Source organism: Tauraco erythrolophus, chromosome 13, assembly GCF_009769465.1.
Source record: "Tauraco erythrolophus isolate bTauEry1 chromosome 13, bTauEry1.pri, whole genome shotgun sequence".
NCBI lineage: Eukaryota > Metazoa > Chordata > Aves > Musophagiformes > Musophagidae > Tauraco > Tauraco erythrolophus.
In genome coordinates, this window is record NC_141477.1 from 20,564,110 (window position 1) to 20,588,618 (window position 24,509).

At 50.6% G+C, this 24,509-nt stretch overlaps 1 protein-coding gene across 2 annotated transcripts in view; it reads left to right on the forward strand.

The window, feature by feature from the left end:
- The first annotated feature begins 21,912 nt into the window (after positions 1–21,912).
- PAK3 (p21 (RAC1) activated kinase 3) overlaps positions 21,913–24,509 on the forward strand; it is a 72,461-nt gene continuing 69,864 nt past the window's right edge. For both annotated transcript variants that reach the window (XM_086619833.1, XM_086619834.1), the window contains exon 1: positions 21,913–21,951. The gene's annotated coding sequence lies outside the window, so the exon portion shown is untranslated. The remainder of the gene's footprint in view (positions 21,952–24,509) is intronic.

Below are 24,509 nucleotides of genomic sequence, written 5' to 3' on the forward strand. Positions count from 1 at the left end.
TGTTAATTGCCCCATGGCCATTCTTTCAGCACAGATCTGTGTTTATGTGCCAGAATAATTTGGGTTTGTGTCTGACACAGGAGATCTGACTTGTGGAGGGACTTCAGTCTGGGCTGTTGTTCTTGGAGCACTGGGGAAATGAGGGCATATCCTCCCTGCCCTTATAGTCTGCAACTGAAGACACCTTCCAGGTAGAAATTGTTTCCTCTTGATGGCCAGAGAGGTGAGTGACATGTAAGCCTTCTTTTAAAGCAAAGTTAGAGGGGAGAGAGAGAGAGAAGGGACAGAAAGGTCCTGAAGGGGTTTCTTCAGCCTGGCTTAATTTGGAGGTGACAATTCATATGTCAATTTAAATTAAGCCGTTTCAAAGAGCACCCATCCCAGAACCTCTGATGCACTCCGGCAGCAGTGGGGCACATTGGGTGACTGACACAGTAGAGGACAGAGAGGGAGGGAGCTGCAGAAGGAGCTGAGATGAGGTGCTTCATGCAGGGCTGCTTTGTCCCCTGATGTGTACGATCGCATGTAATTACCAGGATGTCGTTCACCCCCGTTTTCTTTATCCCATGTTTGGGCCCAGTGTTCTGGTGTGGTGAGTCCAGCTATCTTGTATTTGTGTCATGGTTTTCTGCAACCCTCCTGGTCTGAGTAAGGTTTAAATAGGAATCTTGTCCGGGTGTTGAATGGTTAATGGGATAGAAAGCAAACACCTGCATCTGCAGCCTTGTCCCCTCCAATGCAGCTGAATAGCATTTCATGATGGCAGGGAAATAATTCAGTAAAACCAGGCCCTGCTCCGTGGGCGATGAATGAAGCTGAAGCGAAGCAGAGGTCACTCGTGTTAATCTGAAGCAAATAGGATTGTGGGACTGGGGGAAGAGGGCGAACCTCCTTTTATGTACAAATTCTATAGCTCAGAGGCTTAGGAAACACTTCATAGTAAACATTTGCAAAGTATCCATGCCATTAACCTTTCCCGAGAGGAGAGACAAATGGTTTTCCTGCTTCGTTTTGTGCAGGTCTCGCGTTTTGGTACGTATGCAAATCGTGCCGGGTGGCAGTGTCTCATACAAATAAGCTTGAAATGCAGAGGCAGCCATGCAAGCAAAATGGCTTGCCTTTCCCTGCAGCTGCAACGAGACTTTTATCGCAGGAGGACCAGGCGGGGGGACAGCCTGATTTGTAAGGAGAGAAGGAAACCAGGAATCCTCTTAAAATGCTGGCACAGTAGCAGAAAGCGCTGCTTCTGTTCTGCAGTGCTACCCTGTATTTTTGATGACCTGAGGAGCATCCAGCACCGTTGTATTTTACTTTGGGTTTTGGAGCATCCTTATCCTAACTTCTCAAGGCATGGAAATATATGAGCAGCTCATGGCTGTGCGGAACTGGGGAGGTGACGTTTGGGAAGAAGAGATGAACAGCACCTTTTTGAGATCAGGACCACAATGAGTGTGGAAGATAATACAGAATGAAACATAAGCAGGCAACTTTTCAAGGATATTGACTGCCCATTGTAAAGACAGTGTATGAAGGCTGGGCATTACGTTGTGCTGCTAACGTTCTCTGCCCCAGATCTTTTGTGAGGCTGTGAATCAGGTTTTTCCACACTGTTTAACATCAGTTACTGATATGCCTGTATAGGATCATCCCAGTTACACGCCTTCTGTGACTCTAACCCCTTTGCAATGTTTCTTTTGTGAGTTGGGTAGGCATCAGGCACTTAGATTTCCAAGGGATGAGTCCCCCGTTCTCTCCGTCTTAGGCTGTGCTTTCCCATCAAGTGTACCAGGAGCGAGTATCTCGCAGGTTAGACTGAGTTTGACTCTGAGTCTGCAGCATCTCTTGGCTAACATAGTGACAAGACCAAATGCTATTTAATTTTAGTGGTACATGACAGCAAAACAGAAGAAAAAAGAAGAAAAAAGGGATGGGAAAGTGATAAAAGTTCACAAAGACATGAGCTTCCCTGGCTTTTGTTTGGAACCGGACGTTTTTGGAGTTATGGCTCATTTGACCTCGTGTGCTGGAGTAAACCAGCAGCGCTACCTGCCCGCGGAGTGTGAGAGGGGCTCTAAGCAAGTATGAGTAGTGCAGCCCACCAAGAAAGGGAAAGGGGCTTCTTGACATTGGCAGTTTCTTCACTGTGTAGGTGCAGGCAGCCACAGCTTGGCCAGACTCCCTGCTTTCAGCTAGGTGAGCTGTGAGAAGCAGAGAACACTGCAGCTGCAGATTCGCACAGTGCCTCTTGCTCTTTGATCTTTTCTTGCACTGAGTAACAGGCAGCATGACTGCAATGTGATGCTCTGGCTGTAGACTGCATTGTTGTGTTGGAAAATGAATTGCCTCAGAGCCTTCAGTCTGTCTCCTGGGCTATTTCCTGGTAAAACCAGGAAAGCTGGGGTTTCCACGTGATTTTGAAGCTGAGAGTTCTGATGTACAGAGAAATCCTGTCTCTCTGTGTTCATTCAACGCTGCTTCTGAGCCTTCCTTTTCTCCTCCATTATCTCAGATGTTTTTGGAAACTTCATTTCCAAAGCTCTATACTGTCTCATGGGCCACTGCTCACTTGAGTTTCCGTGTGTGGGCATCATGGTTTAGTGGGAAACGCAACACTGGTTTGAAATGTTTGCCTGACAAGATAGGAAAAAATACGTTTGTGAGTTTTTAAAGGCAAAAGTAGTGTGTTTTACCTTCAGAGTTTACAGATATTTTTTTCCTTCTTATCTGCCAAACACTTAGCTTTTCAGCATTGTCTGCGTCCGGAGGGTATCTGTCTTGGCGAGGAATTATCTTGGACGTGCAGCCTGTGTGAAGCTGCCTTGGGCACCTCCTGAACGCTCTGGCTCTGTGGCTCAGTCCTGCGCGCGTGAGCTGGTAGCGGTTTTAGCATTTCACCTCCAGTCACTCATGAACTGATTCTGTAGCTGCAGACTTTGGTATTTCATTTTGTAACTATTCATCCTCACGTGAACTGCAGGTTTCAGTAAGAACCTGGGCTGCGCTCTTCCCTTGGCACCTGAAATCCTTTCCCTGGAGGTGGTGGCCAGCCGCTCGTGACCCCTCTGCCTGTGCAGAATGGGCAAGTGATGACATCAGTGGAGTTTTTCCTGATCAGACCCTTAAAACTTAGAATCATAGAATCATGAAATGGTTTGGGTTGGAAGGGACCTTAAACATCATCCAGTTCCAACCCCCCTGCCATGGGCAGAGACACCCTCCACTACACCAGGTTGCTCAAAGCCCCATCCATCCTGGCCTTGAACACTTCCAGGGATGGGGCATCCACAACTTCTCTGGGCAACCTGTTCCAGTGCCTCACTACCCTCAGAGTAAAAAATTTCTTCTTTAGATCTAATCTAAATCTCCCCTCTTTCAATTTAAATCCATTGCCCCTTGTCCTATCACTACATGCCCTTGTAGAAAGCCCCTCTCCAGCTTTCCTGTAGCCCCCTTTAGGTACTGGAAGGCTGCAATAAGATCATCCCGGAGCCTTCTCTTCTCCAGGCTGAACAGCCCCAACTCTCTCAGCCTGGCTCCATAGCAGAGGTGTTCCAGCCCTCGGATCATCTTCGTGGCCTCCTCTGGACCTGCTCCAGCAGCTCCATGTCCTTCTTGTGCTGGGGACTCTAGCCGAATGCAGTATTCCAGGTGGGGTCTCACGAAAGCAGAGTAGAGGGGCAGAATCACTTCCCTCGACCTGCTGGCCACACTCCTTTTGATGCAGCCCAGGATACAGTTGGCTTTCTGGGCTGCAAGCTCATATTGCCGGCTCATGTGGAGCTTCTTGCCGAAGATTAAGCAAGTTAAACCCAGCTTTTTCCCTGAGCAGACCATTGCCCTCTAAAAACAATCTTGAGACAAAAAAGCTCTTTTATTGTGGTAGTTTCCTCAGTTGTTAGGTTTTATGTGTGGAGGTCAAATCTTTGGTTAATGTTTCATTTTCATGGTCTGTTTTAAGTTGTTTCCCTTCTGTTCCCACTGTGTTCCTGGCAAAAAGGGAGGAGAGATACCGTAACACAAGTAACGCCCTTGTTTCCCCAGCTTCCCTGCGACACCGAGGTATGCGATTGCCACTTCTTTTTGCAGGTTTTGGCAGAAGTAGTCTTTAACTCCAGCTGTTAAAAGCATGTTGGATTTGTGTGTCTGTTGTAATTGCTAAGGTGCAGGAGCTGTTTTCTAGCAATGCCAAACGCCTGGGAACTTCACCTGAAATGGCAAGTGTTTGGTGCTTCTAAAACTGGGTTTGCCATGGAAGGGAGCCCTGGGAGGAGCCTTTTGTGTCTTCATTTATTTCCCTCTGCTGTTGCAGGCAATTATATCCAGTGATGCTTTCCATGAGCACACTGGGTGCTGGATTGAAATCGGTGGGTTTCTCACCCCATCGTAGGGCTGTTCCACTCTCTCCTAGGTCAGAAGCTGTCTCCTAGCTTACAGTTTAAATGTATGGGCAACCTAATGTCTGTTGCATACATCATCAAGGAAGAAAGGCAAGATGCGAAAGCTGTATTTTAATTAGGCCACAGTCTAATTAACTCACCTGTGAGCACAGCCAGACTGCACACTGTGATTTTCTTGCTCGTTCCCACTTCTTTGGGGATTTGTTAGCAACCTCTCTGTCTCTGTGGGAGGAACCTGGAAGCCAGGAATTTTGAGCTCTGTTGCTAGCAGTGCTATTGATTCACTTGTGACCTCGTGCAAGTCCCTTCGGGTTTTGCTTGTAGGGCTTTCCAAACGTAGGAGAGAGATGAACACACTTCCTTCACTTCTCAGCATTTATTGTGAGCCCTGGTTAACACTTAGAAAGCAAGGGGCTTTAGGCTACAGGATGCTGCAGAAGTATGGGAATGCAGTTCTGGAACATATGCCATAGGAGTTCCCAAACTGCATATTACAATGGTGTATTTTCATTATTTGTTTACTGCATACAATCTATATGAGTCATACTATAGATCTCCTTAATTTTCATTGCTGCTGGAGAAACCCTGGGTAGGCAACATTAATATTCTACCTCCTAAAGTACTGTCTTAATGGTACTGTGATCCCAGGTAATGGGAAACTGTTACTACTGTGTCCTACTGTTCTTTGGCTGCCAGTTCTCAGGCTCCAGCACTCCCATCGTGGCCCTGTTGACAAGAGGATGGGACAGTTCTAACCATCTCGTCTGGCCTCCCATGCAAAACACAAACTTTTACGCAAAGATTTCTACTTCAAGCTCAATAGCTTCTGCTTAGGTTAGAGCATGTCATTTATGCAGACATCCAGTGGGGATGCAGAAACTATAAGTCAGAGAAAATCTACTGCTTTGCTTAGTAAATTATTTCAGTGGTGCATTGCTTTGGTCTAAAAATGCTCCTCTTACTTATTTCCAGCCTCCAGCCTTTGTTTTCTCATTGTGCTTTTGTTTAAAATTAAAAAGGACTCAAACGCCCAATAACTCAGAATTTTTCACTGCACAGGTACATACAGACTGATTCAGATGCATCTTAACCTTCTCATTACTGTATTACAGGCACTGGGCACATTTCAGCTCTCTGCAAGATGGATGATCTGGACCTTAAATTCTGCGGTTTTATCTCTTTTGCTAAACTCTGTGCCATCAGAAATCATCCTTTTTAGACTGAGCACCAGGACTGACACTACAGCAACCTAGTAATGATGGTTACTCACTTTTATCATCTGGAGTGTGCATAACTTGGATGCTTTCCTGGGAGAGTGTAGGATCTAAGCCTCTTGCTTTGAGGTGGCTCTTTGCAGGATGAGTATCTGTTTCTGGCTCCAATTCTAAGAGTGTTCCCTGCGTGAAGGTGAAAAAGCAAACAGGAGGGGGTGACTGAACAGGGAGAGTACAGAAGGAAAGGGAAGGGAAGGGGGGCACTGGGTGCTGTGATCTCAGGGAAGGCTAATGTGTGTGTCTGTACAGGCAATAAGAAGAGCTTGCCCTACAGGGCATTAATTGCGAGAGTCGAGGGCTGAGTTTGGCTCCACGTCAAGGACAGCCATGGAAGGAGAACACAAATCCTAATCCTGGGTTGCTCAGAGATGATGTGGCTCTGCTTTTTTTCAGAGCTTGTGTCAAGGAGACTTTATCCATCGGAGTGTGATTTTGTCACACTTTTGGATGTGTTTCATCCTCTGTACTCCAGTCCTTTGCTCTTCTTATCTCAGCAGCCTTCGTGTGACTTGTCAGTTAGATTGCCATGTTCCCACTGTTGCCAGCTTCTCTAATTTTGCCAGATCTTTTTTGTAAAAGTCCCATGAGTGTAATTATTGCCCTGATGAGGGTAGATGCTGCATGACTGTCCTTCAGTGGGCAGAGCTCATGTAGCACAGGGACTCTGCTAAGCCTCCTTGACAGTTTGGGGGAATGGTGTCCAACAAATGCTTTTGACTTATGCCCCTTTAATGTGCAAGTGTGCAGGTTTGGGGTCCCCTTGCTTCTCTGTCCCAAGAAAACTGGATCATTTACCTATGTTTGTCCCCCAGTGGCTGTTGCTACAAGTGTGGTGATTGGTGATCAGGTCACTCATGGTTGAGCCATTCGTTCTGGCTCTCAGCACACTCTGGAAGATACCTGGGCATCTGAGTCTTGAGGTTTTCTTTGCAGCTGCAGTCCTTAGAAAACAAGGTTCCAGGGGACCAAACAATCTTTTGAGGAAGAAGCCAGTATGTGTATATGTTGGATGGATTTTTTTTTTTGCATTGTTGTTTTCTTCTCCAGCTAGCAGAAGCATCATGAAGAATCTCTTGAGATCTCAAGGGTTTCCTTAACTGTTATTCCTTCCTTACCAGGAAAACATGTTCATTGTACTTAAACAATCCTAGCAGATTATAGAATGAATCCACCTGATATATTTCCTGCAGCTGATGAGAACAGAGGTTGGGATATTGGAGAAGCCACAGACTTTTTCCCCTGCTAGAGAGGGGACAGGAGCCAGTGGTACCTGTGTGCTCTGGGTCTAGAGAGCTCCACATCCCACAAAGTGGTTTTGTGAAGGTTAATTAAGGGAGCGGATGCCAGTAGATGGCACTCATGAATACACAACATTGTCCCAGGGTTTTGCAGGGCCACAATTGCTTCTTTTGGGCATGTGTAGCAAAAAGTGCAAAATAGTGCAGCATTCGCATGCTGAATTCACAGACGTGGCTCCAAGACCAGTGCTGCAGTAAGCAAATAGCCTTCAGGTTGGTGAGCCCAGGAGGTGAGGAGGAGCAATTGCTGTCTGTTAGAAAGAAAACTGGTGATGCCCCTGGATTTGGTGGCCATCCTCATGTGTCCCTCCCAACATGTTTCCATTCAGAGCAGCTCACCTTTCCAGGCCTTGTTGGTACAAGGACACTGGAAGGAAATAGGGTGGCACAGGCCTGCCAGTTCAGTGGTGGCAATTCTGGACAGACAGTTGACCATAGGGTCAAAAAATTTTTACTTGGAAAATTACAAAGTGGAGCAGTTTTGATAGGAAGTAGAGTCTAGAGTACAGTAGGTTATTCTGCAGCGCTAGCGTGAATATGAGCCTGGCTGTGCCTCTCCATTTCCCTTATGTAGGGTAAGACTGATCTATTTCTCTTTCTTTCTGTCTTATTTACATGAGGTCTGGGTAGCTCATGGAGTGGAGTTACTACAGACTGGCCACTGCTTGTGGGTCAGCACCCCTACAGGAGGTGCAGCAGGGGATGGGGCAGATGCAGATGTCACCCTGCATTGTGCCCTCTTCGGGGCTGCAGCCCACCTGAGGTAGAATTTGGTTTCGTAATTTTGGAGACAATAGAGGGAGGAAAGTACCTGTGTTATATGTGAGCTCTTTTGGTTTGGGGTTCAGCTTTTTCAACTGCAGCCAAAAGAGCTCAAAGGCTGTGAAGCTTGAGATGCTTTCAGTCCCAATGCTTTCTGACATTAAACCACTAAACAGCAAACAGATGAGACCTTTCTCCTTCTGTCTACTGAACCCATCCAGCTGATCTTGAGCAGATCACTTGGGTGCAAATGAAACACAGTTTCTTAGTCTCCTTCCAAGAGGACCGGTGTTGGCATTATGATTTTCCACCTCTCCAAGGAGTGCTGAGTGGCAGTGACAAAAGACATGAGCAGCTAGACACTCTAGCTCAGCAGGCTTTGGCAGGACTGGCACTGCCCACCCTGGGACTCAGAGGAGTTAGGCTTCCAGTTGTGCCTGCCCAGTGCCCTTCTCCTTGGACAGATCTCTTCAGCTGCTGTCTGGTGCAACAAGTGGCCAGAACTGGGCTTCAATGTGCCAGCTTTCATTCCTGATGGGGAAAACAGGGACATTCAGCTTCCATTAGAAGACAAAAATGGTGTCACAGGCCATCTCAGGGCACGTTTTCAGCAGTCGGAGTGAAGGTGAGGTATGGGCTCTATTTCTGAGCCAGAGGAGCAGTCTGTTCCCGGTCCATGGGACTTGTCAGCCCAGCAGTGATTAGTGAGGCCAAAGCAAAGGCTGCAAAGCTCCTCCTGCCCAGCCCTGGTGAGAGAAGGTGATAAGGGATTCATTGTGCAACCAGCAGATAATTGGCAGCAGTAGCACGACGCGATGCCAGTCCTTTTTGCCGTGGCAATTGTCCAGATGTTTCATCCACAGCTGTAGTTCACCTTGCTGCGCAGTCGATATGTTCTGGACCATGTGCTGTTTCGAAAGGAGCGTGGCTGCCACAGAAAATGAAGTGGCATGGCACAAAGCTGTGCGTGGGTTTAAGCATGAAAAACCATTTTGCTGGGGCAGGGCGTGGGGGAGACAGGCGGTGAAGGGACTGGATCTCCAAAGGGCCAGTCAGCCTCCTCTCCCCTCTCTCTTCCCTGGCTGCAGGCACCGGTATGTGTAGCTAAGACTGTACCATCACTTAACTCCTTGTGAGGAGGAGGAGCTGGGCTCTACGTGTCTTGGCCTGAACTGACAAATCAGATCTCTTGTGGGAGGTAGAGCCCATGTCCTGTGTGATGACAAGCTCGAAGGAGCAGGGACCGGGTCTCTCTGATGATGTCTGTGGAGAAAAGTGAACAGAGAGCTTTTGCCTTAGCTGAAAGCCATACTGCCTGTGTCTTACTTACCACTTTCTGAGTTGCATACTGTAGCCCAGGCTTCATGTGTCTGCCCTGTTATGGAGAGTGGGATGAGGCCGTCTGCTGATGGCCCCGACTGTAGCTCAACCTGCACGTGTCAGCTCCAAGGAGACAGTGTGGTTAGAGGGACTGGGCTTGGCTAAGGTGGTCCCTTGGGACCTTTGGTCCAAGTTAATGGGAGCTGAAATGTTGATGATGGGTGAGCCCGTCCTGCTCAGCAACATAGGTCTGTACTCGCCACCTTTGAGTCTGTGGCCGTGTGTCTCATTGTCCTGTAAAGAGTGAGTATGCCCTGGCGCTGCCCAGCCCTGCATCGGTCCTGGAGCTCTGCGCCAAGGAGCTGCTGTCTCCAGAAGTGCCTCCTTACCTGCTGTCTGCAGGGCTGTGCACAGCCCTCTGAGACGCAACAAACACAGCACTTGCCACAAAGATGGTGCTTCTCTTCCTCTGATGATGAGGAATTTATCTGACTTTTCCTCCCCTGCTTTGCTGAGACTTTCTGAACTTCTGGGATTTCCTCCCGTGACCGCAGGACAGCAGTTATTCCCGCCGGGGCGAGCACCCATTGCCTCCCTGAGCAGTAGCTCTCCCTTGGGCTGTGCAGGATAATTGGCCTGTTTCCCTGGTGTGGAACCAATGGCTCTGCAAGGCAGCTAACAAGAAGAAGCCAGGGTAGCAACAAGATTAAAAATATGTATGAACAAACATCCTGTTTTGACTGCAAGGATGCGCTGAAGCATAAGAGCCCGGGTCCCACAGTAAGCCAGAGGCAGACTGGATTGGCATTCAGGCTGACAGTCGCACAGCAGAGCAACGCTGGTAGGATGGAAAAAGTGAGTGCGGGAGCCCAGTTTTATTTACACCGATGTAAACTGGAGTAATGTCATGGAATCGCCTATTACATTTGGCTGCATCCTGTTGACTGGAGTCCAGTGCAGATAGGAGGTGCCTCCATGGCATCAGGAGGGCAGGCAGGATGCCACCAAATCCAGTACTGGCCTCTGTCTCTGATCCTCTCTGCCAGTGGCCACAGTATAAGATGGTACCTTTTGTTGTAAAGATGGCTCGTTTGGAGCCACTATCTGCTTAGGAGATACCAAGAGCAGGGAGATGGATACGGAGTGTGGTGACCCCATCCTGGTGGGCTTCATAGGCCATTGGCAGAAGCTAAGTGTGATTGTCAGTGAAGGTGTCAGAGTGACACAGAGGTGGAGTGGGTGCTTTGATGAAACATGTTGCTTTTTCTTTCATGAAAAAATAAAGGTATTTAATTTTAATTTCTATTTTAAGGGTGATTGTTCTTGGCTGGGTTGGGTCCCTGTAACATTTCACAAAGTGATTTCAGATAGCTGAAGGCTGTCAACACACCCTAGACATTTTCCTCTCATGCAGTGAAAGACTTTTTGGGAGGAAGGTTTATGACGTGTCCTTGCATTGAAGCAGCTCAGACTGACAGGGAAACTTATCAGCTAACTGCAAAGGCACTTTAACGACAAGGAAGGCTATCTTGGTACATTTGAAGAGACGAAGGCCTGCTGTGAGATCTCTTCAGAGAGACAAATTAATTTGCTCACAGGAGAAGACGGTTTCTCTGTTTATATACTACGTTTGCCAGGAGCCATAAATCCCCGAGCATCAGATTTCTTGGGTACCAAAAGAAGGAAACATCTCATGGAAGATGAAAGTTAGTGGAATAGTTGGGCAACCTTGCAGGTTTGTAGCCTTTGTGATTCATGAGAGCACCCAGTCACCATTGCTGTGACAGGGATTCCCTGACCCCATGGGAGCTTCTTGACTGCCTGGGGAGGAAGGGGAGTCTGACCTGGCACAGCGGCAGCGCAGAACAGGTCAAAAGTTTCAGCCAGTCCCTGTCTGCAGTGGCATTGATGTCACGTGTTTATCTTGGAAATCAGACCCTCCAGCCCCATCCCATATATTAGTAATTCCAATAAAAATAATAATTGGATTCAGTCCATTGCATTTAACGTTTTAATGTCAGCTGGGGATTTCTTCCTGATCCCAGTTCTTGATTAGGTGACATCTTTAAGCACCAGATTAATGAGCTTGACTGTATTCTCTGAACACCCGACATTCACAGCCAGAGATGAGGGTGAAATGCAGTGCTCTCTGCACTGTCGTGCTTTATAGACGTGCTGAAACTGGTCAAAAGATCATGCTCACAATTCTTGAAAGATTTTTTCTTTTGGTTTTGATCTAAACTGGATGGAGAACAAAATTTCCCTAAATTTGCCATTAAGTGTTCTCCCATCCTGTGGGTGCGTGCTAAAATTGGTGCTTTCTTGAGTTTTTTAAAGAAGCTGGTCACTGAAGGTGATATGAAAAGGTCTCCACATCCAAGACAAGTCTCACTCTCTCGCTATAGACTGTCTTGGGTTGAGAGTTTCATGAACACACCTTTCCTTAATCTTTGGGTTCAAAACTCTTCTACTGTTCAGATAAGACTTGTCAAACCTGGGTTGTTTTGTGCTCTGAAAAGCATAATTTTTAGAAGAAGAAACCCTATTTTGCCAGAAAACTTGTGCTCCACTGCCTTCTGGACTCTGGATTTATGATAAAGAATTTTTTTCTGGGATTGTGGCCTTCTGTCTTCAAACCAATGCTTGGTCCTGTCTATGCTATGTCAAAACAGACCTTAACTTTCTCAGTGACATGAAAGATAAATCTATGCAACAAACTTCTTGGTGTCTGTACCTGCACACCTGCTTGGCTGGGTGACCAGCCTTCACTATTTCTTATGGAGTTCTCTTTGTGGCCAAACAAAACCAAGAGTTTGGGGACAGATAACAGTGAAATATTGCTTGGCATGAACAAATCTATAAGCTTTCACATTTTACGGGCTGCGTCCTGATGTATAGTGATCTGCAAGTATGTGCAAAGTTACAGGGGAGAAAGGGAAGGAAGGTGGTGGAAGGGTTCACAGACAGGGAGGAGAAGGAGAAGGAGAAGGAGAAGGAGAAGGAGAAGGAGAAGGAGAAGGAGAAGGAGAAGGAGAAGGAGAAGGAGAAGGAGAAGGAGAAGGAGAAGGAGAAGGAGAAGGAGAAGGAGAAGGAGAAGGAGGTATTCTCCTCTAAAGAGGTAACTTTGCTGAAGATGTGTTGGAGGCGAGGTTGTGTTTTAGGCTCTAGCAGCACCTCTCAGTACATAAAAGTTCGTTTCTGGCACATTCTCCATTTACTATTGTGATGTGGTCAGTCTCGCAAAGGTAAAGTCCTTCCTCTGGAACGAGTTCCTGAAATCTTGTTTGAAGTGTCTCACTAAATTGGATTTCAGAGGAATCTTTTTCTTCAGCTGGAGTAAATTGTTTCTATCACAAAGGCATTCTCAGTCCTGCTGCTCTGGCTGGTATTAGGCACCCTAAAGAAAAGAGGGGCACTTTAGCTGGTGCAGTTGATGCCTGTCAGCTATAGCCAAGAGCCATCGATTCTTTAACCCAGTATCAAATTTTTTGTCTGGTCAGCAGCCAGAGATTTTCTTGCATTTTAACTTTCTGGGTCACGATCCTGGTAAGCTTGGGAAGGATAGTCTCTGAGTCAAGACACACATTCTCTGTCATGGTTTTTATAATTGTTAGGCTTCAGCCTAGCAGGCTGGTGTGGAAGTGCTGTAAGATCACAGACAACCCTTGTCAATAGTCTTCCAGCTGCTGGGAGGACGCTGCCCTGAGCTGGCGTGGTAGTAAATCTGACTGTAGTGGGATATTCTCCAGGCAATGAATTCTTCATTTGTGAAATGGGAATCACATAAAGACCTTTTTCTTCTCCAGGCCCTCTGGGCTGATGTTATCCTGGTGCCTACAGTACCTCTGCATTGCAACACGGTGGTAACCCGGCATTCTTCAGTACTCACAAGCCGTCATGCAGTGCTGCGTGTTTGCCATCCACAGCACCCCTGTTCATGCTCACCCCTGACGTCAGTGGAGTTGCCGTAGCTGTGAAATCAAAGTTTGTGCTGATCTAGTATGAGGTCAATTCCCAGATTCACAACATTCGTTGTGGGAAAAGTGGATCTTCAGGAGAGAGCTGAATGAGCAGGACGAGCCACGTGGAAATGAGGATCTGCTTTCATTTGTGGGGACGGAGGAAGGAGCGACTAAAGATGAAAGCAGCCTCAGCTGTCCCATCTGCTTTGAGGGAATAATTCAGACTCTTACCTGTGATACCGCAGCTGAGGGTCTAGGATCTCTAAGGAATGCAAACCATTATGAGTTTGTCTATGCTGTAGACCAGCCAGAGGTGAGTCAACCCAGGCTTTGAGGATGTCTAAGCTGCAGGAATTGGTCACATGGACACAAACTTGTGGAGCCCTCAGTAGCTTTGCTGTTCTCATACCCTTGGGCGATGCCTTCATCTTACGTTCCTAGCAGCTGGGATGATAAAGGAAGGGTGATAGTTCAAGGGGTTGAAAACAAGATAGTCGTTCCTCTTCAGGTTTCTGGGTTTTGTACTGCATTTCCACCGCCCTCACAGGTTGGCTCCCTCTGGGCTCCCATGGAGCCTGGCTCAGGGCAATAGGGAAATCCTGGACTTCAGTGACATCAGACTTTCCTGCTCTCTCCAGAATGCTCTGAAGGCAGCAGGAGATGAGGGATAGCAAAGTTTTCCTGGCAGCTGCTTGACACTGCTTCTCTTCCACAGCTATCAGCACTCCAGTCTCCTATATCTTCAATCCAGAATTGTCCCCCATGTGAAATCTTCTGGTGATAGAGCACAAAAAACAGGTTAGAATCCCTGCCTGAGCCCTTTCTGTTCCTGAAGCACAACTACATTGAGTGGGAAAGAGACAGAGAGGAAGATTTTTTTATTGCAAACATGTCTGACCACGAAATGGGCGTTAAAAAATTTGAATAGTGGCTTCAGCATAAAAGCTGTTAACGCCATTTCATTTCCTAACAGCCTTACTGGCTTTAATCAGTTCATTTTCATAAATCAGATCAGCTACATACCTTCTCTTTGGGTGTTACCTTCATGTGGTTTGGTGTAGGATGCTGAGATGCTCTGGACAGTCACAGATTACATATTGGCCTCTATGTTCAGCATCTTTAAAACCCAAAAACGTCAGGTACCACCAATGGTTTACCCCTCTCAGATAGGAACATCGAGGAAGGAGCTCAGCGGGTCTCCCTGCTGTGTTCTCAGCACAGGACTGAGCTCAGGTGTCAAAAGCAGAGATCTGGGCAGGCAGGGCTGCTTCACACTGGCTCCGCCTCAGTGCTGCCATCATTAATCTTAATGATTACATCGAGGTGAATGTAAATTAAAACCCCAGATCCGGATGCTGCCGCGGTGTGCCTGAGCCTGGTCGTAGCCTGCGTGGTGGTGACGTTTGACCTCTTGAGCCTCCCTCTTCTGGTGTCTCCCAGCAGCCACGAGAGTTGGTATCGTTCCTGTTCACGAGTAGTTGGGGAAAAAAATGGAGAAGGACTTGTGTAAAACTCTAGTATGTTGGTAAATGCTTTTCAGATTAAAACAAAGATAAACAGCTTGGAGAAGAGTTTTTGTATGTCTCGCCCAGCTCCAGACATTTTTCAGGTTGAAAACTGAGGAACAGTGATGTGTGGCTGTTCCAGTAAAGAACCAATGTTGAATAACAACTATTTTTCAAGGAGAAGATAAGTTTGTTGCATCTGCCCATCTTCCTGTGGTGGTTTTACTGTCAGATACTGCCCTTAAAGCCTACTGCAGCATAGTTACATGTGTCTGTTCCGGAATGAGAAGGAACCTCTCACCTCTGCTGGGACATTGTAGTGCAAGGAGTTGTGCGTGGTCACGTATCCGTAAACCTGGTGCTCGTGCTGGGCCATGGCAGCTTGGCCACACTCGGCTGGGTCTGCCATAACACTGCATCTCAGAATCTTGTTCTGTGACACCAGGAAGGGCTGGAAAGCGTTCTGTGCTGTTTGGATAGGCAGGGCGAATCTTGGTTTTCTCCGGCCTGAGAGGAGGCTGAATTCAACATCTTTAGCGGGTAAAGTCCAGCAGGCAGGTGGGTCGCCTTTGCTTGTGTTCAGTCAAGTGTGATGCTCCCCATGAAGGAGGATGGGAGATGTTTCACTGCAAACCAGGCAGGACTGGACTTTCCAGAGGTCTCCTGAAAAATTCCGAATCCTGTTCCTGTTCCTGCAGGAAGCTGTGATGTGTTGTTTACAAACTCTGCTAAGGCAGGGCTTGATACATTTAAGCTGTTAGTCCTGCTGCTCCTGTTGGAAGGTGATTTAAATTGCAGTTTACAGGAAAAACAAAAAGGGCCTGGGAATGACAGCAGGGCTCCGTGGGAGGCAGCGCTGCTGGGAGGTGAGTGCACAGCTGCCACTGAGCTGCTGCCCGCCTTGCGCTGCTGCAGCAGCTCTTTGCCCCTCTGCCAAAACTGGAGGAGCGACGCTGCTGGGCTGCACAGCTCGGACAGTATTGCAGAGTGCAGGTTCCAACAGCTCATGTTGTTTCCCTCTTGCAAAACCTTATTCCAGGATGGGGATCTCCTTGCAGACATTCCCGTCCCTTTGTTCCTTTTAGAGAGAGGCAGGATTTGTGAACCTGGTGCCTAATATTAATCTGAGGGTATTTCTGTTACATGTAATCAACTACATCTCCTCTTAGCTTTGAATTTTACATCACACGCGTCCCCACAGTAGGAGAGCACTACGTTCAGTTTTACTAGTTCTGAAGGTGGATTATATCCCACTTGATTGTTTACAACAGTTGTGAAGATTCAACAACATTTTAATGAGGTGTAGCAGTGGTATATTAAGAAATGTGTCTATTAAATGCAGTCTGTAGTAGTTGATTGGTATTGAATTGGCATGTGTTAATATTCCCATTACATCTTGGTTAAATCCACAGTTGAAGCATTAATTTTGAGTAGGAAAATTTATTTGAGGTAAAAATAAACTAAAATGAAAGTACAGCTGCTTTTAGTATGAAGACTTTATTAATAAATCTTATACTGACTTAGGCAAATGTTTGCAGTAGGTATTTTTAAAACAGATGAAGGTGACATAAAAGAAATTCTGTCAATTATTGCTGTAAGATTCATAGTTATCTATGGGGGTAATTTCTATCTCCTCTTAGGAAAGATTTGGACTTTATTGTTTTGCAGGAAAAATTTTTTTCAAAAGTATGTTCCCTATCATGAATGTGGGCATTCTTCTCCAGGGACCTGGTCTCAGGGATCAGTAGTTTAGCAACTGAGCTTCTCCAAGCTGTGGTGTTATCACCATCCATGAAGGTTTCAGACTGCAGCACCCCAATCCACTATGATTGCAGCCAGTTGTAGACATCTTGAGGGTTTGTTGAGAATGGGGGCAAACACGTGTTTCACAAGAACAAGGTGAAGCACAAAAAGTTACCTGGGGCGAGAAGACAGAGCATGTGTAGATCCCAGGAGAAGACACTGTGTTTGGTGCCTTACATGATCCCCCAGGCTCAATCTCCAGTAATGACGAGGGGACATCTTTGTCCTGCCTTGTCATTCTTGCACCTGGGCTGAGAAGATCCTCGGGACAGCAGAGTCATGCATGAGTTCTCTTTGAATGAGCGGCATCTGCTGCAGTCCCTGCCCTGCCCCGTGCAGGGTTTGCAGTACTGGTAGTTCCCAGTGCCCCGTGGTATGGCGGTGGGAAGGTCTTCTGAACATTGGCAGAAGTTACCTGCAAAGGGGGTAAACTAAGGCACGGCGTGGTTCAGTGACTTACCCTCTAAGAGGCAGCAGGTGCGGCCAGTGCCACGGTGGAAAGGCCTCTGCGTGCCAGCCTTACCGTGTCACTTGTCCCAGGCTGTATCACTGCCCTTGTGCCCAAGTGAGCCCTGGGCACCTTCACCGCTCAGAGACTCAAGTCGTTCCCAGGCAGCGCTCGTGCGTCCTCCTTGCTCCATCTTTGCCTGGATCTCGGCAGACACCAGATCCCAGAGCTGAGCAGCTGGGACCCTCTCACTGCTGGCAGGCAGCCTGCCTGGTTCCCATCGCTACATGCCGGTAGGTGGTTCCTGTCTAACGAAGCTCCTTTCCAAGGGAGGTTGTTGATGTGCTCCAGCATAGCCAGATGGTCCCCTTACCTCTTCTGCTCTCACGCTCCCTCGGAAACATTAATGATCCCTTACTAAACCTCTCTGATGGAGGGGCTCCTTTTTGTGACAACCTCATTACGTTGTAGTCGGGAGCTGCCGCTATCCAGGTTGTCACGACAACCAGCCTGATTCAGAGCTGCTGGGAAAGGTCTGAACCTCAGGCAAATAACCAGCCCCAGCTCCCAGCAGATGCTCACCCACAGCCAATCTGCGGGGCGCTGGGAAACCATGACATCATGGCCCAAGCAGGCTCCCAAATTTCGTTGTTGGCTTTCAGTGTCCCTCCGTGTCCCTTTCCCCCGGTGCTCCCCAGAGCAGCCCCTGGTGCAGCTGAGCCCGTCCTGGCAGAGGCAGAAAGCTGTGGGGCAGTGTAACACGCACAGCTCTTAGGAGCCAGAATAACTTGCTGCTTATTGGGGTTTTGGTGATGGGGATGGGAGTTAGTTGTCAGAGTTCATTTGATGGGCAGGACAGGCTCTCTGGCAGCTACCACTAAGTATGGGGGATTAATGGGATCCTTACTCCCCCCTTCCCTTGAAAACCCACTGACACCCGATTACCAGTCCCGCTGTATCGCTCACGTTGTGCCATGTTTGCCAGCAAGGTGTGATAAATGCGGCAGGGCCAGTTCTGTAGTGGATGGAGAATGTGTCCACCCTCCTGCCCCACTGAAGCAGAGAGGGGTTCGTTCACTGGCCTTGTGCCTTCACTAGGATGCATCTGAGCCACCCCTGGAACTGTGTACCCCATTAAGGTTACATCCTACATAGTACTGACCGATGTGTGGTTGCAAAGCTTTCCTGAGTTCCTGCTCTGCTTGAGCACGTTCCCTGTGAAAGCAGGATCAGGCAGATCTTCGAAGGGATTCCCGTTTTTACTTGACAAACTTTTCTTTTTTTAACTTCCTGGCCATCCCAGCAAAGTGTACATTTGGTTTCTGTTTCATTTTGGTGCACGGTCTCTCTTACTGAGCCATTAGCCTTGCACACCCCTCTTACACAGGGAAGGGTGCTGGGAGTCCCAGGCAGTGCGAGTCTGCGGCACTGCGATCCGTTTGGGAGGGTCTGCCCAGTTAGGTCTAAAAGGTGAGCTTACGTGGCTTTTGGCTTCTGAAGTCCTCAAGCATCTTTCGGGGGAGCAAAGGCTACTAGAAGGCTATTTGTGGCTCAGAGCTAATATTTATTTCTTTTTCTCTTGCCTTGCTGCATTGGCTGCTTCGCTCTGTATTTCCATGGGGTTGTATCTTCAGGGACGTGAGTCCCTTGGCTGGGGATGCCCCATGGAGGGGCTGGGGAGCTTGTGCACAGCCTGGCACAGAGACACTCCAGCACGGATGGTCCTGATACAGCCAGTCCTGCTGTTTTTAGCACACGAGAAAGGAGCTGTTGGGACTGGCAATGAACCTGGTCCAGCCAGGTCCCTCCTCCTGCTTCTCAGACTCCTAAAGCATTGGGCATTGGGGCTCAAATGAAGATAGCTTCTGGGTTACTTTTTCAGGATGAGACCCTTGCTTGGAGACCTAGCTGCCTCCAGAAAAAAACAGGGTTCAGGAAGGCTCTGTGAGTCCAGAGGCCAGACCTCGTGGCTGTGCAGACTCTTAAAGCGTTTCCAACTAGCTTTGACACCCATGTGACAGTCACAGAGGATTGATGTCTAGCAGGGACGAGCCTGCTTTCCTGTGCCCTGTGGGGACAAAGCTGGCACCCTGTCCACGTCTTGGCCAGATCAGGCTCAGTGAGACTATGCAGGTCTGGCCCAGCCCAGCCCATCCCACGTGTCGGACCCGTGGAGCGAGTCCAGCTTGCACTGCCGAGCCCCACACCCCGGGACTGTGTGGGTACTCTGGCCGTGCAGTCATTCAGCGTTTTCCCTGTCCCAGCAGTGTGCCATGAGCAATGTGCCCATTGTCAGCACACTTGGCTGCTCACAGCGTGTGGAGCAGCCCTCCAGCTCCGATGGGGTCAGCCTCACGTACGGCTGGGGTGAGGGGCAAGAAAGTTCTGCAGTTTGGACAATTGCCCCTTTCTGGCCTTTGCCTTTGCTTCCTCTCTTTGTCTCCTTTCCCAGAAAGGCATGGGACAGGCATGGGGCATCAGCTTCCTATCAGGCATGGGACAGTCAGCTTCCATCCAGCAGCTTAAAGACAGCTGGAGAACCCAGGGAAGCTGAAATAGCACAGGTTCAAGGGCTTCGTGGTCTCCAAAGGCCAACCCAAAAGGCACAGACTTTTAAAAACGCTCTGTAATTTTCAGGAAAAACTCCACCATGCACAGTTGATGTTTGCAAGGTTTCCTTGGCTCCCAGGAGAGTCATAACTTTGGACCAGGCTGAGAGTAAGGGATCTGATCATGCTTTTTCACTGCGTGCAGTCATGGAGTCAAGTTTCTGCTCTTTCACAGGGGAAAGGAAGCTGCAACTCTTCCTTCATCTGCTCTCACTCAGCCTTCGGCAAAATCAGCCAGAAGCCAAGGCACCAGCCTTGGTGTCTCAGAATTTTCTTATAGTGCTTATAAGATTGGTTTTGCTAATAGCTTATGCTGAAACTATCTTTTAGTTGGACTTTTAAAAGTGAATGAAAGGGATTCACCCGCAGATTCGGTCCTAACATCTGTAATTGCCTGACTTGGTGCTCTGCCTGCAGCTTTTCCTTGAGCTGCTTCCCTCCTTGGGAAGCCCCTGAGCGGGCACACAGCTCACGCTGTGCGTGGTGCGCTGGGGCGTGGGGCTGGTAAATAACCTCCCGTTCTGTGTCCGAAGCAATCGGGAATAATTTTTGCTCTGGAAGCAGCTGGGTACCACTTGTCCACCACCTCCTCAGTCCTTTCCAACTCTACGGGCTGTTTTTAAACGCCAGTTTGCAGCAGCCGGCGTGGTTTGCAGGGTATGGCCCTTCAGCCCTGAAGGGCTCGGTGAGCCCGTGGAGACCCCAGACAAGCTTCTTCAGCTGCGTTCCCTTCATCACTGCAGTCGGGAGACATTCCCCTAAATCTTTGCACAGACTTTGAAGGGGGAAAAGCTGGGCTCAAGCCTAAGCCCTCTGCAAACCACCCTGTCTTGGCTCAACAAGGAAGAGCATGTCCTCTGCAAGGGTCATCTTGTCTGCTTCTCTCGAGCCCCCTTGGATGCACACTGTGCTGTCACTGGGGTGGATGCTACTTGCAGCAGAAAGTGGAAGGTGCCTCTTCTTCCAGCAGCCTTGCAGGGTCGCTGCTGACCTTAGAGGATCCCAAGAGTCATCTATCCACAGTGGTATTTCTCTACAGGATGGAAACAGCACTGACAACTCACTCCACAGCTTGACTATGATTGCTGCAGAGCCAGCCAGCTAAGTGATAGGTTTGACTCATACTGGAGAACAAAACCTTGGAGAGACCTCAGCGTACAGCAGGAAGGGACGGCAGTGATTCAGTGGGGGCTGCTCGTCACGTCGGCGTTGACTGGGTGACTCAGTGTGCTTTTGCTTCTGGAGAACCTGTCCTTTGAATGAGCTGTACGGCAACAGTGTGACCGCTCGTGGTCAGAGGAGATCACATGCCGTGTGGTGGGGCTGGGAGGGTTCGTTATCTCCTCTTGGGTAATTACATGTGACCTGCCTTACCTTTGGCAATAGCAGCCAGAGAAGGTAGTCTTCATTTCTTGCCTGTGGCTGCTGCATAATGGATTATTAAACACTACCTTGTGCCTCTCCCTCAGGAAAAAAACAAATAAAAGGTCAAAGATTGGCCCATCTTGGGATATAACAGCACGGCCCGTTCCATAGCCCGTGGTGCACGAGCCGCCCACCAGCCCTGGAACCCAGCGCAGCCTGGGCGAGGGGACGAGCTCGGAGCAAGGCTTGTGCTCCCAGCCCTGGCACTGCCGCAGTGCCCATGGCCCCTGGGCTCTGCTGGGGGGGTTGTAAAATTGGCCATGTTTGTCCGTGGATGTTTGGTTTTTTTTCTGGAAATACTATAACAGTGAGGGCATCCTCATCAGAACAGGGTCTGTTTCTACTTTTCAGACCTTTCATGGAGGGGTTCTTTATGGTCCCTTCCAACCCAAACCCTTCTGTGACTGTATGAGTTGAACTCGCGGGGTTCGGGAGAAGCAGGAGTGGGACCACGCTCTGCCGGGTCAGCGTAATTCCGAATGAAAGACAGGGAAAACATGCACTGTGATGAAGAGTGTGGTTTTTTTCTTCTGGCGCCTTTGGAGATCTTTGGCAGGAAGTGTCCTCTTTGTCGCAGGAGCGGCCGGAGCTGGCTGCACAAGCCTCGCGCCTGGTGGGTTTCTCCCACGTGTGGATGCTGCCGGGAAAAGCCCACAGGCTGTGACATGGCAAATTGTGGGGGCAACCCGACATTTCACCGTGCATTTCCTACTCCCTGCGGACGAGGACCAAGGAGCAATATGATGCCTTTCAGGACACCTTTCGGTGCCAGCCGGGTGCCAGACCCGCCTCCCGGCTGCCCGCACACCTCTGCCGCGGAGGACGCGAGCTGGGGGCCGCCCGCGCCGCGCTTTCCCCACGCAGCTGCCTTGAACCACAAGATTTGCCCCCGCGCCGCGCGGCCGCCGCAGCCGCAGCCAATGGGCGCGGCGGGCGGCGGGTGACGACACGGGGCTGGGGCGCGGCGGCGCGTCCCGGCGGCGCGCGCGGCGATTGGCGCGCGGTGGCGGCGGCGGCGGCGGCGGCGCGGGGGGGGCCGGGCCGGGCGCGCGGCAGATGGGCTGCGCCCGGGGGGGGCCCTCGGCGGCGGCGGCGGCGCGGGGCCGCGGCGGGGGACGGCCGGTGCAGCATGACAGCGGCAGCTCCAGGTAACGCCGGCGTCCGCGCCGCCGCGCGGGGGGTCAGGGCGGGCCGGGAGCGGCCTGCGGAGCTTCGCCCGGGGGCCGCCTGCGGAATGCGGCGGCCGTGTGCGCGGCGCCCCGTTCCCCTTCCCGGCTCCGCGGCGTGGCGGGGTGGGGGGCGGCTTCACCGGGCCGAGCGAGGTGGGCGGCCGCGGGGCGGGCCGGGCTGCCCCGCTCTCGGCGTTGTCTGCGTCTCTGGGGTTCGTCTCCCGGCAGTGGCACCTGCGTTACCGGGCAGCCTCCGCGCTGTCTGTAAACGGAGACCGGCGGGAACTCGCGGCGTGGCTGCGAGCCGCAGAGCCGCTGTCGGCTCCGAAGTTGTGTCAGCGCCGACACCGGCCATGGAGGCTGTGGTGGTGCGTGTGCTCCCCATCTTCCAACAATGCCGTCTTCTGGGCTGTGCTTCTGCAGAGCGGCGAGACGCTCTGGGCTATAAATAACTCTGCCTTTTTCTTTTTTTTTTAAATGCTCTTTATTGGCAACACGCATCCGATTGACCCCTTTAAAAACGCCTGACAAGTTTTTCCTGAAATCCGTTCGGGGAAGGGTGTTCTCTGCCCTGCACACGCACGGGAGAGAACTGGTCCCTGTGCTGGGCTGTCCCTTTGTCCCAGACCCGTGCACCAGCCGGCCGAGGGAGGCTCCAGCGCGATGTCTGGCGGCTGCAGGCTTCGCTCCGCCGGGGGGGATGCTCTCGGCACCAGTGCCCCCTTTTTGGCCCTTCAGTTCTCAGATCCGGTTTTCACCGGTGCCAGAAATGAGCCCTGTTTTAAGTACAGCGATGTATTTAATGTGGAAGATTGAGGGGATTCGGGCAGGAAAAGCGGTGGCTTCAAAGCGAGCGACATCTGAAAGAGATTGCGGGCCTGAGCTGGAAAGAACAGGGCTATTTCTGGACCTGCAGCCCTAAAGGGTGTCGAGGGGGGGGTGGATTTTGTCTCTCCCCACACGGCTCCATTTGCTGGGGTGGGCAGTGGACCACCTGGTTGTCTGCGTGGAGAGTTGGGCAGAGCCCCCTCGTCTCCCCGGTGCCCCGCCTGCCTGGCCGCGATGCGCCGCGGAGATCGCGGGAGAGGGCAGCCCGCTTTTTGTGTTCCTTCCGAGCGCGGCCGGTGATGGCGTTCAGCACAGGGAACCGGGAGGCCGGAGATCAGAGTGGGCTTTGCTGGACCCCCCGGGGTGAGGAGGAGGACGGGCCGTCGGGAGGGCGGGGGAGGCCGCAGCCGGGCTGCTACCTGCCTGCCCGAGGGGTAGAGGGAAGGAGCCGCTGCGGCCGGAGGGGATGATGAGATGAGATCGTCTCCCCTGGCTCCTCCTTTTGCGTGCATCCACCTTCGCCGTGGCTGTCGGGCGGGGCGGAGGGCGCAGGAGCAGCCCGGGAGGAGGCCCGAGGGCCCCGGGAGGCAGCGAGGCCGGCCGGGACCCCGGAGGGGAAGCGGCTGCCGCAGGTGGAGGGCAGGAGTGGGGGTGAGAACGTAGCCCCGACCAGGGCGGCTGCCTGGGGCCGGGTCAGCCCGCAGCGGGAGGGAGTGTCGGAGGGGACCGGTGTTCCCCGAGCAGGGAGCCGGCCATCGCGCAGAAGTGGCACCACCTTCGCCTCATCTCTGGTGGAAGTGGGGCACGTGGCTGCAGAGGAGCCGCCTGCTTCCAGGGAAGGTGTTTCAGTCACGGGTTGTCCAACGGCGTGAGCAGAAAACAAAATAAATGAGGGATCAGGGATAACGTCCACTGGGATGTGGGCCGGTGTGTTGTTCAAGGCTGGGGAGTGAAGGTTGCCACGACAGACTATGTGCATGGAGGGGAAGGATGGCCCCGAGCCTGGGCTGGTGACGGACAGCGATGCTTGTGGCTGTGTTGGTTGGAGCTGCCTCCCGTGGGCGTGGGACTGGGCAGAGGAGCTGGTGGCAGGCACAGTGTGGGGGGCTGGGGTCTAGGGGGTGGATGGCTTCATGGGTGGGGGGCTGCAGAGGAGTTTGCGCTCTGAACCGAGACCTGCGTGGATGGCATTTCTTCACTGAGTGACTGTGGATAACTAAAAGTAAGTCTCAGTAGCTCTTGTGAGCCCTGAGCTCCTGTTACAGGATTAAGTTTCCAGCCTCATAGGCCGCCGCTCGCAGCAGCAGCAGTTCAGGGGGCAGCTGTGGCAGCAGTGCCCCAGGAGGCAGTACCCAGGGTGAGCTGCTGTGGTTGTCACACGCCCTGTGCTTGGGCCGCGTTTGCCTCAGGGCTTTAGGATGAGCATGCCAGCTTCTTGTGGGGAGTGTCTGATGGGGGCTTTGTGCCCTCTAAACTAACAAGCCCGGTGAGACTTTGTAGGGGGATCCCACAGAAGTTGGCAACTGTTTTGCTGGTGACTACAGGGAAGAGGACTTTAGCTCTGCAAGTAGACGGTTCACTGAGCAATTTCTCCGTAAGGATCTGACACAAACTCAGTATTTAGAAGCGTGTGGAAGTTGAAGTACAAATTATCCTGTGTGCCCTGAGCCAGCTCACAAAGTCTGGAAAAAGAAAACTTGGCACAAGAG